Source organism: Oreochromis niloticus, linkage group LG14, assembly GCF_001858045.2.
Source record: "Oreochromis niloticus isolate F11D_XX linkage group LG14, O_niloticus_UMD_NMBU, whole genome shotgun sequence".
Taxonomy (NCBI): Eukaryota; Metazoa; Chordata; class Actinopteri; order Cichliformes; family Cichlidae; genus Oreochromis; species Oreochromis niloticus.
Window position 1 is genome coordinate 16800301 of NC_031979.2, and position 18787 is coordinate 16819087.

An 18787-nucleotide genomic window follows, 5' to 3' on the forward strand; every position below is an offset into this window, starting at 1 on the left:
CACTTTGGAATTAAAAATAGCAGTCTTTCGAACAGTTGGTCAGGGGTTTTGGTCAGAGCATGCATCCAAGTAAGGGTCCCCAGATTATGCCCCTCATGCTGCCCAAACCTATGAGTGAGGATCATGAGTGAGATATTTATGGACATCACCTGACTTAACAAGGTCCATGTCAATATCTCTCATAGTATATGAATTGGATACTGGAAAAAGGCATACATGAACAAGGCCTGATATATAAAAATGAAAACTTAAATTTCTTTATGCCTTTGTTTTGTAGATTTCTTGCTCTAAGTGCTTCAGACAAAACTAAAGTTGTAACTCAATCAGCTATTTGTATTTTTTACTCATTTTTTGGTGGATGCCATTAAATCAGTCTCATTTGCAATTCAAAATAATTTTACTTTTACGTGACAAAATTTTAACATTTTATGTTTTATACAATCAGTTGTGTAAAGGTAAACAGAGAAAGTCACATCACATTCAGTTCCAAATCATAGCCGTTACAAAAACTAAAGGACCAGATGACCTTTTTGTATCAGTTGAGTTTGAACTACTGCAGAAGTTGTTCTTTGATGTTCTGCTCTCCAGTTTCTTTCCTTTGGTTCCCTAGGTTTTCAAGATTTGGCTGGCACAGATGATGGAAACGCTACAAAATGTAGGAAGTATGCATAAACGGGTTTGTTTGAGACTGTCATACTTAAAAGTTTAATAACAATTCTGAAAATCTACAACATAAGCTGGGATGTAAATTATAAAAATGTTGTCATAGGAAACTACATTTAGTTAGCTGGATGGCTGCATATTGTAGTTAAAAATTACAGTGTAGGCACGCAAGCTATACATTTTTGTTTAACTATATGCAGTGGGGTACATAATTATTAGAATTTTAAAAATTTGCCCACAAAGAAATAAACAGTAAGGTAGGTTACAAGATGACTTCACAGTATTAAGGGGACAATGGCTGGAGCCATGTATCATAAAATCATGGACGGCAACCTCCTTCGTTCAGCCAGAACACTGACGATGGGTCTTTCAACATGACAGTCACTCAAAACATACTTCCAAGGCAACAAAGCAGCGCCTAAATAAGCAAATTTTAAATCTAAATGAATTAGAGTTTCTGTGAAGAAGAGTGGGTCAAAATCCCTCCTAAATAAGATCAAAGACTTACTTAAAACTGAGATAGAAATCATTTATAACTTTCATGTAATGCGTTATTTTATTAATTTTGGGGTTGATATTCTTTGTCTTTATTAAAGTGAAACAACCATGAAAAATAAACCCTGTTCATTTCTTTCTAAGTGAACAACTTTCAAATTCAGAAGAAGATAAAATAATTATTTCCCACACTGTATTTAATCTTATACCACAATCATCCCACCTGACTTAGGGTCCCAGTCCCAGTGCCCAGCTTATACATGGCCCATCCCGAAACAAGCAGGATGGAGGAGAGGGCCAGTACCCAACCCAGCACATATGCCCAGGATGGGTAGACGTACCACCGATTAAAGGTCAGACGCTGGTACTCAATGAAAGAATATATAAAAGAGCCCTGAGAAAACAAAAGGAGATGGTTTAGCTGGTGGAGAATTGAGTGTTGACATCCTAACACTTAAAGCTCAACTCACCAGTGAGACCAGTGGCATGAGGTAGAGCCAGCAGAGTTTAAAGAAGTAGTTGGCTTGTGTCCCTGTCATGTCCTTTATTATGTCATACAGCCGATCTGCTCCTTAATAAGAGAACAAGCAAGATAAACAACATATATTGATCACACTTGGTGTTAAACAGCACTATAATGTCTATACTGTCCACAAGATAAATCTGTGAAAATTTTCCTGATCATATCATCATCACGACATCACTAGGGAACTATATGGAAGAGCACACCTACCAAATATCCAACCCAGTTTCAAACACACATAGGAAGAGGAGGCAGGCTCCATTACAAGCATAGTAGTCAAACAACTGGAACACAAACATCCCTCCCTGGAGACAATAACACAGATATTTATTTCATATGCGTTTAGTTTTAAATCTTAAATCAGGAATTTAGGATATATAATTTTTTAAATATTTTCTTTCAGACTCAAGCACACATTTCCAAATCATTTTTTGGCAGTGATACATTACATACAGATCTCAGTAATCATGACAAGCTGACAGAAGAAGCATATTAGGCAGAAGAGAAGGAGAAAAATCTTCCTTCGACTGGCCCTGCGCAACACTTTGGGAAACATATCGATGAAGGACGTCATCACCACCTCCATGGCAACAAACTGTGCAGAGAATGGACGACAAAATGAGTACATTTCAAAGCATAAATGCAATGTTCTAAAGTTGTGTGTCTTACTTGTGTATCCAGACCCAAGAGAATGAGCATAACAAAGAAACAGATGGACCACAGTTGAGGCAGGGGCATCATGGCTACAGCCTGAGGGTATGCAATGAATGCCAGGCCTGGACCTGAAACACAACAGCATGATGCCAGAACACTGAGCTCCTTCTAGACAAAACATGCCAGCCTGAGTTGAATGTTTGTGTTTTAGTTTGGACAGTTTGTGGTGTGTAATGGCATGAATATGACAGCAGGAATGCAGTAAATTGAACAGCCACCTGTGCCTGCTCATATTAACAAATATTACTATGCTACTCATGTTTGACTGTCCACAAGATGGCGCAAGAGGCTGAGATTTGATTTGTATGGAAGTTTGTTTTCACCACTGGAGGATAAAAACAAGCACACTGTTAACCAGTTCTTAAAATCACCTTAAAAAAAGAAAAGTAAACATGTCATGTTCATTGTTTCTGCTTTTGCTGTCCTTCTTTAATGACAGTGAAACAAAATCAATATATTTATTTAAACATGAAAGGGACACAGATTTATGATATGTGTTTTGGCTAAACAAGAGTTAAGTTTTTCCAAGTGTTGATGAGCTCTGATGAGAGCCTATTGTTTTATTCCACTCCTCTCGTTTAAGCTCTAGGCAGTTCTTCTCCCTCAGCGCCAGCTCCCGTATTTTCAGTCTCTTGCTTTCTACAGCCGAGCAGAGCAGGCGGGCTAAAACTTTTTTTATAGGTAAGCTGGAGAAAATAACCTCTAACGAGTGAAATACCGTTTAAACTGATATTGTTCACTAAGTATGGTTTTGCATTGGTTGTCATAGAGGACAGGGCGAAAACGGGGAGTTTACTGAGCCTTGGCGTCACGTAAACACTGAGCATCCCACTCGACAGCAGTAAGCTAAATGTAGCTAATTAGACATATGAGTGGCACTTGCTACAATATGAATGTGGTTACAGTTGGTAAGTGTCTCTAGAGCTATGTCCCAATTCATAGGCCGCATCCTTTGGAGGCCACATTTGAAGGCCGATTATGTTACAGCCAGACGACGAAGGCTGTCCCAATTCGAACGCTTCTTCAAATGCTGCCAACAAATGCTGCCAACAAATGCATCTTTCATTTCCCCATATCTGAAGGATGGGTCAGGTGTATCCTTCGTGGCCCAACCTATCTCAGAATTCATAGCGCGACCCAAACAATTCCAGTTTCCAACAATGGCGGCAGCTACTTTGTTTTAATATTACTCTTATTACTCTTTCTGGGTCATAAAATAAACTCTTAACATATTTTCAGGTGAGAATGTAGGTTTGTAAACTTCAAATATCTGCTTGGTTTATCAAGACACACATATTTGCAAAAGTGCTCCGATGTTTTCGAAGACGTCTGTTACCCACCAGGCAGATAGCTAACTGGGAGGTCGAGGCTCACTGGAGCCGGCAAGAACACGGGACTCCCAGCACATCGTTTTCAAACCCCCGTGGTGTTTCACTACTCAGGTTAAACGTGATATAAAAGTCACTTAGATAACTTAAAAATGTTATTGTTTGGCTTTTTTCAGTGTTTTATTTGTTCCTGAGTAAATCGGTTTGGCTGTGATTAAAGTTCTAGTTTTCACACAGCTGAATAAACGTCAAACAGAAAACTGATTAAACAGAAGTGTGAGATGGTTGAGAATTTACTCCAGTGTCCTGTTATATATTAGCGAGCAAAGACGAGACGGCTGAGTTTATTAAACTCCACTGAGACAGCTGGTGATGCAAATCTGAGGGCTAGACCCTTCCATTTCACAGCCTCGCACTTCCGGCCTTCTCAGCCTTCGAAGGACCCGGCCCACATAGACCGTGAAGGCTGGGTCCTCTGAAGGATGCGGCATATGAATTAGGACATAGCTTCTGAAACGCACTATAGTTATGCTAATTACATCACTAACCGAGTCATTACCCTGTGAAAAGCTGTAGATGGTTAGAGCAGCTGAAAATAATAGTTTTATGGGAGATAATTCTATACTGTCTATACTCTATACTGATACTGTTATGGTGTCAATCAGTTGTTTTACCATGCTCAGTGATAAATATGTGGAGGTAATTTTTAGTGTATTTCCACTTGTACTATTAGGCCTATGGTACAAGGGGGATTAAGCACATCTGTTTCAATGCTCCTATGCATAGACTGAGTTCTTATGTTTACATGTTATTGAAATTAATTATTTGCACTTTGTTCAGTTTCTGATAAGCATTTGCGTATTACTCCATTTCTTAAAAGGAGTAACACACTTATTTCTTTGTGATTGATTATATATACAGTGAGTTATTTTTGATGGATGTAATGACTGTTTACTATGAAAGTGAATTATACGGAGACTATAGTTACTGAATATTTGAAGTCTTGTGGAAAATCTGTAATATTACTGCAGGTTACAACTGAATTTTGAACCTTGATACTGTGAATTTTGAACCTTGACATTTGAATGTTGTACAGCTTGACTGAATGGATGATAGCTGATCTGAATAGTAGTTACTGCAGTGTGACACTAGTTTAATTTGTGAGAGTTATCCGTAAATTGGTTGTGACATATATTTGATCTTGTTTATAGGTCAGGTTTTTATATGGGACAAACCTAAGGACCAGTTCAGTGAGTCCGGATCTCAGCATTCAGATTGACAACTAGTGGGTCAGGGTTACAACATTCGAAAGAAGGAACTGCTTTAATATGGCTAGAGGTTGACAAGGTACAACACAAATGCAGTGGCAAGGGGGAGCCAGGACGACAGGTCAGGGAGGAGATATTGTCATCACCCCTCCCACCCGAGATTGGGTACCAAGCCCCAAGTACGACAGAAGGAGTCTTGAGTACAACAGGAACTGACCTTAAAGATAGGATCATGGCGTAGCTTGGAAGCTTGGAACCTTGAAACCTTGAAACCTATGGTTTACCAAGATTATGGTTACCAAAATTACGTGAAGTACCCTCTGATGTGAATACAGCACTACGGCCAATACCTACTGCGACCATTACCGAGACTAACCAGCTGATCTACAACATGGCAGAAGTAATCAGTGAGATGCTTGGCTACAAGCTGAACAGCCACAAAGAGCTGTACCCTCCATGGAGAAAGAGACTAGAGGCCAAGATCAAGGTATCATGGAGGTAAGTTAGGCACCTTCTTAACTGCACCTTTCTGCAGCTCTGATAGTTGGCTAAGACGTATAGCAAGTAACTCTTCAAGTGGCTATACATTCATGAGGTCTTGAAAACTGCCAAGACTCACAGCCTTGGCCAGCTAAGAGGTATACCAGAGAAATAGAAGGCAGGAGACTAAACCAGCTGTTCACCACAGAACAATCCAAGGTGTATTCTCAGTGGCAGAGGAACAATATGAGAACAGCACCACCAAGCAATATTAAGCAATACTGGAAGAGTATATGGGAGAAGGATGCAACCCATAATGGCAATGCTTAGTGGCTAGTGGATCTAAGAGCAGAACACAGCTACCTGCCTGAACAGGGCCGAGTAACCATCACAGTAGCAGACATCCAAGAAAGGGTCTCCAGTATGAAGGGTTGGATAGCACAGGGCCCGACATGATTCATGCCTACTGGTTGAAGAAGCTGAATACACTCTGTGAGCATCTGGCAGTGCAAATGAACCAGTTTCTAGTCACCCAGAATGGCTAACTGAAGGCCGGACAGACCTGATCCCCAAGGATCCCCAGAAAGGACCATCCAACTACCAGCCAATAACTTGCCTCAGTACCACATGGAAGCTGCTGTCAGACATCATAGTGGCTAAGATGCATAGGCACATGGCTCAGTACATGAGCGGGGCAAAGAAAGGAATTACCAGGAATACCAGAGGAGCAAAACACCATCTATTGCTAGACAGAACAGTCACCCAAAACTGCAAGACCAGACTGACCAACCTGTGCAGTGCCTGGATTGACTACAAAAAGGCGTGTGACTCAATGCCCCACACCTGGATACTGAAATGCCTAGAACTATACAAGATCAACAGGACCCTAAGAGCCTTCATCAGGAACTCAGTGGGGATACAACATTACAGGCCAACTTCAACCCCATAGCACAAGTCACCATCAAGTGCAGGATCTACCAAGGAGATCCTCTGTCCCTACTGCTGTTATGCATAGGCCTGAACCCCCTTAGTCAGATCACTGACAAAAATGGCTATGGATACTGACTACAGAATGGAGCAATCGTCAGCCACCTCCTTTACATGGATGACATCAAGCCGTATGCCAAGAGTGAACGAGACATCGATTCACTGATCCACACCACCTGGATATACAGCAAGGACATTGGAACGTCATTCGGATCGTAGAAGTGTAGTCAGATGGTAACGAAGAGAGGGAAGGTAGTCTGAACTAAGGGGATCGAACTACCAGAAGGTAACATCGCAGACATTAAGGACAGCTATAAGTACAGGCAAATGGGAACCGCAAAGAGGCTGCTAGGACAGCTACAACCACCAGGTACCTGCGGAGGGTCTGGCAAGTCCTGAGGAGTCAGCTGAACTGTAAGAACAAGATCCGGGCTATCAACACCTACGCCCTGCCCGTGATCAGGTACCTTTGTGGGATAATAAGCTGGCCAAAGGAGGAGATAGAAGCCACTCACATCAAGACCAGGAAGCTCCTGATCATGCATGGACGGTTTCACCGTCCATGCATGATCAGTCCAGCACCCAGAGGCTCTATGCTAAGCGGAAGGAAGGAGGCTGGGGACTAGTGTCAGTACCACAGTCCAAGATGAGACAACGAACATCCACGAGTACATCAGGAAGATGGCCCCAACCGACCGCATGCTCAGTGAATACCTCAGCCAAGGGCGTAGATTTGGTTTTGGCATTGGTGGGGACGGATGATTCAACCACCGAACCCTGCCCTGTTTCTTTTTTTTTTCCTTTTTGTCTTTGCTTCTTGATAACAAAAGGAGAAATATACTTGCCTACATATGCTATTCTACATGCTTTTAAACCATTTAAAATCACAATTCATAGTTTTATATGTGAATTATATAATGTTACATTACTATTAAACAAATGACTAAGTATTTTAGACTTTAGTTTACTTCAGCCATATTCCATATAAATCAGGTATCATACAAAAATAAAAATAGCTTCAAATACAGTCATGACAATAAAAGAATATGACTTTAAGGACTTAACAACATTACTTCAGTTATAGTACACCAACATCTCTTACACATTAGCACTAAGGGAACACTGAATGACCTGGTGGTTTTTGTCCATAAAACTACTCATCTAAGATTACCACAAAGTAAAAGATCTCTCAGCAAAATTTTGCAACATTTTAGACACACTATTGCCCCGATCAAGTCAGTGAGCTGGGACTTTTTATTCTAAACATGAACTACTGTTACAGCAACAGACATGAACTACTGGTGTCCCACACAACAACTCAATGTCCACTATGTGAAGGAGCCAAACACATGCCTTCTCCTCTCATTAACTGAGATGAACTGCTGGCATATTTGTTTTACATCTATACTGTCCAGTCTCTCCTGGTGGACATGGCAACACGTTATTCATGGTTACATACAATTTTAGACAGATGTGGGCCAAAGCCTAAACCATTATTTTACTAACAGGTGAGTTCTCAAATCCTAACCTTCCACCATATTATGCAATACATCAATTTCAATAAATAAATATGGACATACATTTTACATTTTCATATTAATAAATATTTTACATTTCACCTTTACACCTTAACCATTATTATAAAAACTCTAAAAAACCCCAGGCACAAAGATTCCCCACACTCCCTTAACCCATGGCCTCTCCCGGAGCCTTTAACTGGTGTCTGGACCCCCAGGAAGCATTTGCCCAAACACTCTGGAGAGGACACAGGAAAGGAAGGTGAGTAATCACATCTCATAGTCACTTCTTTGCACCACCTTTATTTCTAGATTTGCACACACATTTCCCCCATCTTTCCTCAATGGTTAACTTTATTTGCTCTCAGTAACAACCTTTCCTCTTTACAGATAACCACCACATTTCTTGATGAGGAGCAGCTGTGGAGGACCTGGAACAAAGGGTACTTGCTAATATTAAAATACTCAATAAATATTCAATAAATAATTAAACTTATTGCATTCAAATGTTATGTATGTTTTTAAGTGTGGATAATTAAATATTAGATTAATGCAATAGCAAATTGTGCCTTGTTCTCAGATGGACAGGAAGTGGAGACTGAGATGAGGAGATGGAAGGAGAAAGAGAGGCAAAGAGTGAGTCACAGGTTGAGCCTAGTTTATTTCCCAGATTTTTTTTTTTTAAATCTCTTGTGTTATGATTCCAAGCACTATCACCAATCTTTTCATTTTACTATTATCTCATAACACTTGTTTAATCAGCTACCATCTCTCCTATAGACTTTTTAATGTCTACAGTCTCAGATCAACACAGCCCTGCCCTCCAGCACTATCACCAGCAGGGGCACCCTTAACCGCTCAACAGCAACATTGTACCCGATCAGGTAAAACATAGGATGTGTTTACTTTGCTTTGTCCCCACATGATGACAGTGATATAGTTTTATGCGATTCCATATTAGATTCTTGATGCTGTTTCTATGTGCCCCTTTTTAACTTTGAGCACCCACCCCTTTAAACATTTCTGCACGGCCCTGGCTGAGTAGCATCTGCAATTATACCTCACCAGCTTAAAGTGGGAACTGGGTCCTGTCTGTCTGTTGTTGTGGGTGATGTGTTTGGCTGTGAGCTGCAAAGCTGCAGCTGTGTGTGTAAAACAGCAACGATGAAAATGAAAAATGCTGAAAAGCATAGAATCATAGTCGGGTCTTTTGTGGATTGTTCATAAAATCTTCGATTTTTGAATCCATTTACTGCTTTCTCTTTTTGTCAGGTGTAAGTATGCGGAAACTCGGAACTATTCAGGAAAAGAACAGTGAGTTTTACAGTGAGGCAAAGGGTAAACAGTTCTGTACAGAAATCTAGTGCGGTGGCTCCAAACAGTGCTTTCTCACGAATCCCAAACAGTGCTCGTGGCTGTGCAGTGAAAACCGCAATTTCCAAACAACAATCCCCAGTCCGTGACGCTCCCATGAAACACTCTCCGCTCCTGATTTCCAGTGGCACAATGGAAAACATGACTAGGCAATCCTATATACTAGCGAGACTTTCACAAACACTTTCCACGACTGTACTTCCGAGTATAACTCAACGATCCAGCGCTGACTGATGCTCAACCACACCGTTATATAGGCAGCCCAAGATGGCGGTGATTGGCGGCAGCTGGTGACGGCTGATGAATGGCAGGTGTGGTTGGCTTCAGCGCAGGATATTATGATTTAAAATGATTAAATAAATCTGTTTTTTATTATTTTATATACACATCACATGTGCTCATTTACATGTTGGCGCTCCCTGTTTCTGAGGTTGAAAATGTCGTTGAGGGCTATGACTGAACTGAAATATTGAGGATTGACATGGAAGCGCAGAGGGTCTCTTGCTACATACTTACACATCACACTAGATAACTGTCAGGATGATATTTTCTGGGCCAAGGGAGTCCGGACAGAATGTCCCAAACTTGGATAATAAAAAATAATCAGTATCGGGATAATATTAAACAATCAAGGCTGTCTCTGTCATTTCAGGAAGGGAGCAGATAAAAGGTCGGACATGAGTGGATGTGAACTCATGAGGAGACTCGAAAGGAGACAACAGGACTGCCACGTCGATTCCGGAAGAAGATAGTCATAATAATAATGTGTTATTGTTGTGATTTAAAACTGTACAGCCTGACTCAGGGTCATCCTCTTTGTGAAGTCAGATGACTGCTTTCACAGAGAGGTCCAGTGCTATAAACTTTTAATTTCTGCTGAAATAAATTAAATCTTTTTAAAAGACAGATTTTTCTCCTGTACTTCCTCTTGAAGAAATTGAACACAACAGGGAACACTTCTGGGTTGAATGCCAACCAGCGCCCGAGCTTCCAGAAGCGCGAGCTCACACACAAATAAACAAACAGGGAGATGGAGAAGGTAGAAAACACAACACTGACACAACGAGCTGGTCCGGACTGGTTTCATCTGAGACACATGAAACACATTGTGAACTCTTATGTTACGAGGAAGAGCCAACTGAACAGTCACAGGGTTAATAATAGATTGTATGACAAAAGGGCCAATGAACTGAGTAGCTAATTTCTTGGATTCCGTTCTCAGGGGGATGTACCTGGAGGAGACCCACACCGTTTGGCTGAGACGATAGGCTGGGTCTGGAGGGCAGTGACAATCACCAAGTCTCTTATTTTGCTCCGCGGTCCTTAGGAGGGCCGCCTTCATGTTCCACCATGCTTGCCAGCAGCAATGCATGTGGTGCTGAACAGATGGGAACAGCCAACTCAACCTCTGTGATGGAAAGGAATAGAGGTTGATATCCCAGCGATGCCTCAAAGGGGGACATTGCGGTGGCAGCTGACGTGCTGGAGTTGTGAGCGTACTCCACCAACGCCAAGTGCTCACTCCAGGTGGGCTGGTTGGAGGAGGCGATGCAGCACAGCATGGCTTCCAGCTCCTGATTTGCCCTTTTGTGCTTGACTGTTAGTCTGTGGATGGAAGCCAGAGGACAACCTGACTTGGGGCTCCTGAACAAAACTCCTTCCATACCTGGGAAGTGAACTGGGGACTCTGGTCCAAGTCCTGATTTAGGAGTCTAGCGGTTTCCAAGGCAGAAGGTAGTTTAGGAAATGGTGTAAAGTGAGCTGCCTTGGAAAAGCAATCAGTGATGGTGAGGATGGTGGTGTTACCTGAGGAGGGAGGAAGTCCTGGGTGATATGTGACCACGGCTGCTTGGGAATAGGCAGCAGTCGCAGCATGCTGACAGGTGGGGAGTTTGGTACCTTGTTTTGAGCACATATGAAGCAGGTGATTCTTACCTGGGTGACAGGAGAATTTTGCTGTGTGAGCCCAGTGGATGACTTTGCTATGAACTGCCGTAGGGACATACAGTCGACCTTCAGGGCCTCCAACCAGGATCGAATTCTTGCTGCTGGGCTTCCCTGATCAACCTTTCTATTTCCCATGTTAACCAGCCCATGACACGTGATGGGTAGAATGGGCTTTTCCTTCTCTTCCATTTCCACTTCAGGTGCAAACTGACGAGAGACGGTGTCCGGGTTTGTGTTGTGCGATCCCGGCCTGTAAGTTATGGTGAGATTAAAACGGTTGAAGAATTCCCTCTAACCTTCCCTCCAACCAGTGCCACCACACCTCCAGGGCCAACTTACTGGTAAGAAGCTCCCAGTCGCCAACCTCATAATTTCATTCCACCTGGGACAGACAACGGGAGGAAAAAGCACAGGGGTGTAATTTACCATCTACCTGTTGCGAGGCTGACAAAAACAAAATGGTGAAGGAAATCACGGAGTTTACCATAGCCTGAAACACAACAGGGGCATTGGTGAGGCCGAATGGCTTGACGAGGTACTTGAAATGACCAAGGTGAGTATTGAAGGCGGTTTTCCATTCATCCCCTTCCTGAATGCGGAGAAGGTGATGCAGAGCGTTGCAGAAGTTGAGTTTGGAAAAGGTAGTTGCTCCCTGAAGTAGTTCAAACGCTGAAGGAAGCAGAAGACAAGGGTACTTGTTTTTGACAGTGATTTTGTTGAGCCCACGAAAGTCGATACAGGGGTGAAGAGTCTTGTCTTTTTTCTCCATGAAAAAGAATCCTACCCTGACGGGAGACATCGACGGACAGATAATGCCTGCGGCAAAGGAGACTGTTATGTAACGGTCCACTGCCTCATGCTCAGGCTTAGAAAGGTTGTACAGTTGATTAGTAGGCAAGGGAGTGCCAGGGAGCAAATCAATCCCACAGTCATAGAGATGGTGAGGCGGGAGAGAAAAACCCAGGTCCTTACTAAACACTTTAGCTAGGTCATGGTAGGGATGGCGGAAAGGTGAGGTGGTGTTGCTGGCTCCACCGGGTAGGCAGCTGCAACACTTGGAACTGCTGGCTATCAGCAATGCTCATGGCACCAAACAGTCCATCCTGTCACACCCTCTTGGCCCAATCAATCTGGGGGTTGTGTTGTTTACATTAAGTTATTAAATAATAAATTACTTTATTAATGTTTGAATAAATAACATATTTTTAAAATGTATTCATAAATGCATTTAGAAATGCATAATTTATGGTACAATTCATTATTTAACCAAAGATTTCTTCATTTCGATGCATGTGGCTCTTGTTGTCCACGGTAGTGGTTAAAGCTTACACTAAGGATTTTGGTTTATCTTTAAGTCGCTTTAGTTTACGTGGAATATGCAAGAGTACAAACAGTGAAAGGAACAGAAGAAAAGTAGAATTTTTAAGGTAGTATTTTATTACAAATTATACTTTACATTTTTCTCTCCTAGTGGAGAATTTTCACAGCAGTTTGTAAATTTTTTTGAAGTACTATAGCTGTACATTTAACAGCAATGTTTTTTTTGTTGCTTTTTTTTTTGTATGTGTTACATTTAGCAGACCATATTCTGGTTTTATTTGTTCTTTTCTGTTCGTTTCTCATGCTGGAAAAACAAAAATTGCTATCCATAACTCAAAATTTGGAGTTAAGAAGATTCAAGTTAGCTCTGCCAATTAGGAATCTCTGTGAACGTATGTAATTTCCTTTTTACCAGGAACCAGAAAGCAGAAAGCATCAGTTACTGATGCTACAGCTAAGCTCCCAGTAATATTGAGATGCGTAACTCGGAATTTCAAGAAAATAACTGAATTTTGAGTTATGGATGGCTTTTTTTCTTTTTCTTTTTTTTGTTAGTGGTGGAAACAGGCTTTCACACCACTTGTTGATGTTAACAAGACTGTGTTTGGTTCACGGGAAACACTTCTTGACAGCTAAAAGAATCAGTTGGGCTATTTTTTGGACCCAAAAATTTTCTTCAGTTTGTCTTCAGTGTGGACATGGATTAACTGATGAGACCAATATAAACTTATTTGGTTCAGATGGTGTCAAAGGTGTGTGGCAGCAACCTGGTGAGGAGTACAAAGACAAGTGTCTTGCGTACAGTCAAGCATGGTGGTGGGGAGCTACAGTTAACTGAGGGAACCATGAATGCCAACATGTATTGTGACATACTGAAGCAGAGCATGATCCTCTCCCTTCAGAAACTGGGCCACAGGACAGTATTCCAACATGATAACAACTCCAAACGCACCTCCAAAAAGACACTGGCCATGCCCCGAAACGATGTTTAAAGTGTTTACATGTGCAGCTTATGTCTTTTTTTCTTATAAGAGTTTTCATTACATTTTCTCTTTACATGGAAAGGTCATGTTTCCATGTGCACAAAAATGAATTTAATATAAATATAAAAAATACATTGCATAATCATTGTTAAATTGAGCATTTCCGTTAAAGAGCTTTATAAAAGAAATGACTTACAAAGATGAGAAGGTGATGCAAATATTAATACTTTATTTTGTTTCTTTCCACTAATCTGTGCAGCCTATAAGCTTATTAATTCAGACTGCTTTGTATCCTGATATTGAAAATAACTAAATAATATGTCACAATCACAACTTGATGTTCACTCATTCGTTCTAGGTGTTTCTAGGTTAATATCAACAACAGACATAAAATCTTTGCGCATAAATTGAATAAAATTATGACAGATCACAAAGAACAAATTCTAGTTAATAGAACATACGTAAACTACCCAATTTAAAGTAGAATGTTTCCATCTTCCTCCAGTAATATCTTGATCCAAAAGACGGCATATTATATGGAAACTCCGAAAAAAAAATCTAGAGTAGTTAGGACTACTCCTTGGCACTCTGTGACTCTATTTTGTTGTTTTTTGAGCTTACTGGATGATCAAAAAATGAGGTGAAAAAACGTATTCTGGCTCAAAACAGATTCCATATGTACCTATATTCAGTGCTATCAACTTTAATAACAGGAAATCAACTAGGCATATAATTCTCTGTATTTTTTGACATAAGTAACCTATATTTGACAAAAGCATAATAAAACTGGAAATTCAGTTTTTGGTGTTGCACACCAATATTTTTAGTGGCCCCCAAATAGCCACTTCTATGAAAAAATTCTGGAGTGGCCACTGCTTCAGGTGTGGCTGGACTGGTCCATCTGCTCTTGATTTGGAGATGTCTGTTTTAAAGAAAAGAAAAATGTGTAAAAGATGTGTAACTCTTTTCCCCATTCTACATCTGATGGATGATCCAGGCCCTTTAATTTGTGGTGTGAATCAGACATAATCATGAATTATCAGACTGCATGTTAATGATACCTGGAGGTCCAATTGCGCCATTGGTCATTGGCGGGGGCTCCTCTGTGTCTGCAGGGTCAGTTGGAAAACAACAACAACAACAACAAAAAAACCCCATATGTGTTAAAAAATACTTTCTAAAATGGTTTTAAATTCATGTCAACTAATTTTCAACATGATCTGTACATGAATAGAACACACTAGTGGACAGTATAGCCAACTACATGTGTGAGACAGCTTGTATACCTGGAGGTCCACTTGGGACTCGCTCTCTGACTCAGCCAGTTCTGTTCTAACCCTGTCTATCTGTCTGTGTTGTCTACTTACTAACTGCATCCTTACTGAAGAAGGAAGCTATGTCTGCTGTCCTTCTCCTCATGTGCTCCAACATAAATGATGTTCACTTCTTACTTTGCTATCCTTATTATGGCCACAGAGGGGCTGGAGCCCTTCCCAGCTGCCATAAGGCAGGGGGGTACACCCTGGACAGATTGCAATTCTGTTCTAAATGTCTAAAAGGGCTATAGGCAACCTAACTTGCGGGGCGGGGGGGAGTACAGTGATAGCTAACATTTTTATGCACCTGCAAAAACCTAAGGTGAAGTAACTTTCCATATGTACAGTGGTCAGTAAGCTTTATTTAGGTAGCTTTTCTGGTATAGTTGATATATATGCATTTTACATTGGAGTACCATGTGACATTAAGTTGCCTAAAGAGCAACAGATTGGATAATTCACGTGAAAAGAGTTGAAATTCAATCACCCCTCTTATATTATAGTTTACCCGTAATTATCTGTTGTTTGGTCATGTGTGAACACAGCGAGTCTGAAGTGAATTTCTGATGCCGCCACTTATTTGAAAACAGGATGTGGCTACAACTAAAGTGTGCAGAAATGCCACTGTAGTGCAGGAGTGGTTCTGCATGGGAAAAAAACAAATAGTGATGGGTGTGATGCGGTGCCTGTGGTTACCAGAATTGCACACAGAGAGAACAGTCCACACAGTGAACAAGAGAAGGTAGACAAGAGGGGTTCTTTCAATAGTGTGACTGCATGCTATTTTTTGCTCTTTATTAACATGATTGCTGGATCAATTATTTTCTTCTTTTTTTTTAAAAAAAAAAAAAACTGGATGAAATCAATAATGTTCAAAAAACTCCATGTGCCCTACAATCCATCCACTGAAAATTTTCTGACAGCTGACTGTGAGTGACAAAAGTCCCTTAATGGATAAACTGTCATGATCCAATAGCACCACCGTGTGGACAGTCACAAAAACTACAATACCATTGTTTAGCTACTGTAGCCGCTACTGTCTGCCAGCCACAGCAGCTGGTAATTAAGCTGCTGGTAGCCAAGCTGGTAATCTTGAACAGCTTTCAGCACATCAGTCACGTTATACTCTCTCCAGAAATTCTGATTTCCTTTAATCAAATGTCTGCATTTTTTGTGACGTGAATGTTTTTCTTTTTGGATTGATTTTAAATGTAGGGTCTTAATCAGAAAATCTGACAAAATATCCCTGTTGGAATGGTCTGTATCTTTGCTGGTAATCTTAGGCCTTAGTCACCAGCACCTTCCTGTGGCCATGAAAAACTGATGGCTGCAGAGTGACTTTACTGAATATTTTTCCTGTTTGGGACCAATTATAGGCAGCTGATTATCAACATGGCGTTGATTAGTTCATTATAGGCAGTCTGTGGCGTGTCCAGCGGGGTGGCCTGGGGGGGCACAGGCCACCCCCCCAACCAGACTGGCCACCCCAGGTGCCACCCCGAAGCCAAAACAATAAAATCCAATGAAAAATCAAATGTACGATTATGTTTACACAGTGAAGCTCAGATATCCGAGTGTAAGTGAATGCAGCATCGGCTTCTGAGCTATGAGCATCGTGTTAGCAAAGGTAGGAGAGCCAAGCAAGAAAGAGGCACCGCAGAAAAAAGTTTTTCGGCGAAAGATTAACAGTTTAGCTGGACTGGCCATCGAGCATGGCGGAGCTTCCACAGCGGCTAGCAGGTGGATGCGTGAAGGGGAGGCAGGAGGAGAGACCCGAGGCGGCCGCCGGTCCCAGTGTCAGGTGAACTGAACTTCAGGTAAGAAGTTATGACCTGCAGTCTATCTGGGTCAGATATAAACCAAGTTTAGGTGGAGTTTATTTTTGTTATGCTGACTTTTTACAGTCAGTTACAATAACTCATACTGCGTGCTAGCTAGCATGACATAGTTTCTATACAGCTGGGTGGGTGCTGTGATGTTACTGATAGTGAACTTTATTTTATTCATAAGTTTAGTTAGTAGAGTTTCCAACCGCTCCTTAAAAAATGGAATGGTCCCTCATTCAGAGAAAATATTACAGGTTTCGTATTGAGCTGAGAAGAGACGCAGTTTGTCCCGGACTTCAGCTAGAATGGAAAAAAGACACAAAGCTGGGGTTATTCTGTGTCTTTGCTGCACAGCTGCCTCTTCTTCTCTCATTCTCTCCCCCTCCCTCTCCTGTTGCTACTTCAATCATGAAACTGATCAATGATCAGCTTCTCTCGTTTGTTTATCACCCACTTTGCACCAGAAAGAGGAAACTAGCGGATGTCGCGCTAAACAACAGCAGCACGTTTAAGCTTGATCAGCTGTTGTTAGAATTTATTTAATATTAATTTCTAGTATCAGCTGATGTTTGCTGGAGCCACAGCTGTAAAGCTGCTGGTCATGATGTCGGTTTGGATATGTGGTGAGAGGGAAACATGCAGATGAAACCAGGAGATGTCCTTACTGAATCATCAGAGCTGAACAGGTGATGGAGAAACAGGTTTACCTTGTAGGTGACATGAATGAGTTGAAGTTATGAACTGTTTCTGAGAGACAAATAACACCAGGATCCTTTTCTATGTAGCTGACAGCTGGTAACTGTGCAGGGGCGGATCTAGCAAAGTTATGCCAGGGGGCCAACAGGGAAAGGGGGGCACAAAGAAATACTTTTCTTTCTTATTCTCATTTAAAATATTTAGCTTTTATTAAATAAATATCTGAATCTTGCGAACAAAGTTTTTATCTGACGTAAAATTGATAGAAATCATACATATACCAACACGACAGTGTACATCACTGTCACAACAGCGTTTGTTTTCATTCAAAGGCTTTATGGCTTTAATACCTGGCGGGCCGGTCTCTGGTCAAAATGCCTGATTTTTCGTTCCAGTCCAGCCTGCAGGTTAATACTGGCAGTGTCACCATGCCAGCTGACTGTATTTTATCATCAGCCAGTGTTGTTCTTTATACATCAATATTACCAAACTTTACCATAAGGCAGCATAGAAAGTATTTACTTGCTTTCAGGTTTTATTCAAATGTTAGTCTTTTCATTTGTTTCCCCACTTTTTTCCTGTTTCAAAATCAAACACCAGTTTGTGAGAAGATTATCTTATTTTTTTAATAGGCAGATAAAGTTTTGCATTGGCTAATTTGCCAATTGTATGTTAAAAATGTTCGTATTTTAATATTTAAAAATGTTTTTGCCCAAAACATACGTGCACTATATGTCAGTAAAAATACTATGCAAATATTGCTGCACCATAGTGGTTAAAACCTCGTTCTAATAAGAGTCAAAAGCAAATTCAGTTATTAGGTTTACAGGGTTATTGAATGATGGTTAACTGTTGGTAGAATTTTTTTAACATTATCTGCCAATTACATCTGCCACCCTTCTCCAAATCTGTGCCCCTACCTGGCCCCCCCAACAAAAATTTTCTAGACACGCCACTGTAGGCAGTGCGGGAAGACCACAGTATATGCGTCTTTAACATTGTGTGTCTGACAAGGTGATCAGCAACACAGAGACACCACAAGAGACCATCCTCTCCCCTTTCCTCTTCACCCTCTACACCACAGACCTTTAGCCACTGGACAGAGACCAGTGGCTGAAGATTTTATGATGATTCTGCTGTGGTTGGATGCATCAGTCAGGGTGGTGAGACAGAGTACCGGGGTGTGGTTGACTCCTTTGTCACGTGGTGTGGGCAGAATCATCTGTTGCTCAACGTAACAAAGACCAAAGAATTGATTGTGAACTTTAGGAGGACCAGGAAACCCTTGACCCCTGTTTCAATCCAGGGGGCTGATGTGGACATTGTGGAGAACTACAAACACCTCGGAGT

The 18787-nt window shown here is 41.3% G+C and overlaps 2 long non-coding RNA genes across 2 annotated transcripts; one reads left to right on the plus strand and one right to left on the minus strand.

Moving 5' to 3' along the window:
- Window positions 1–8556: 8556 nt before the first annotated feature.
- On the plus strand, window positions 8557–10221 carry LOC112842126 (uncharacterized). The gene is made up of 3 exons (XR_003213783.1): window positions 8557–8611; window positions 8756–8859; window positions 10002–10221. It is a non-coding gene; the product is annotated as an uncharacterized LOC112842126 (long non-coding RNA).
- Window positions 10222–13895: 3674 nt separating this feature from the next.
- LOC112842094 (uncharacterized) lies at window positions 13896–15481 on the minus strand. The gene is made up of 3 exons (XR_003213720.1): window positions 15424–15481; window positions 14661–14708; window positions 13896–14521 (listed from the first exon to the last, which is right to left on the minus strand). It is a non-coding gene; the product is annotated as an uncharacterized LOC112842094 (long non-coding RNA).
- Between the last annotated feature and the right edge of the window lie 3306 nt (window positions 15482–18787).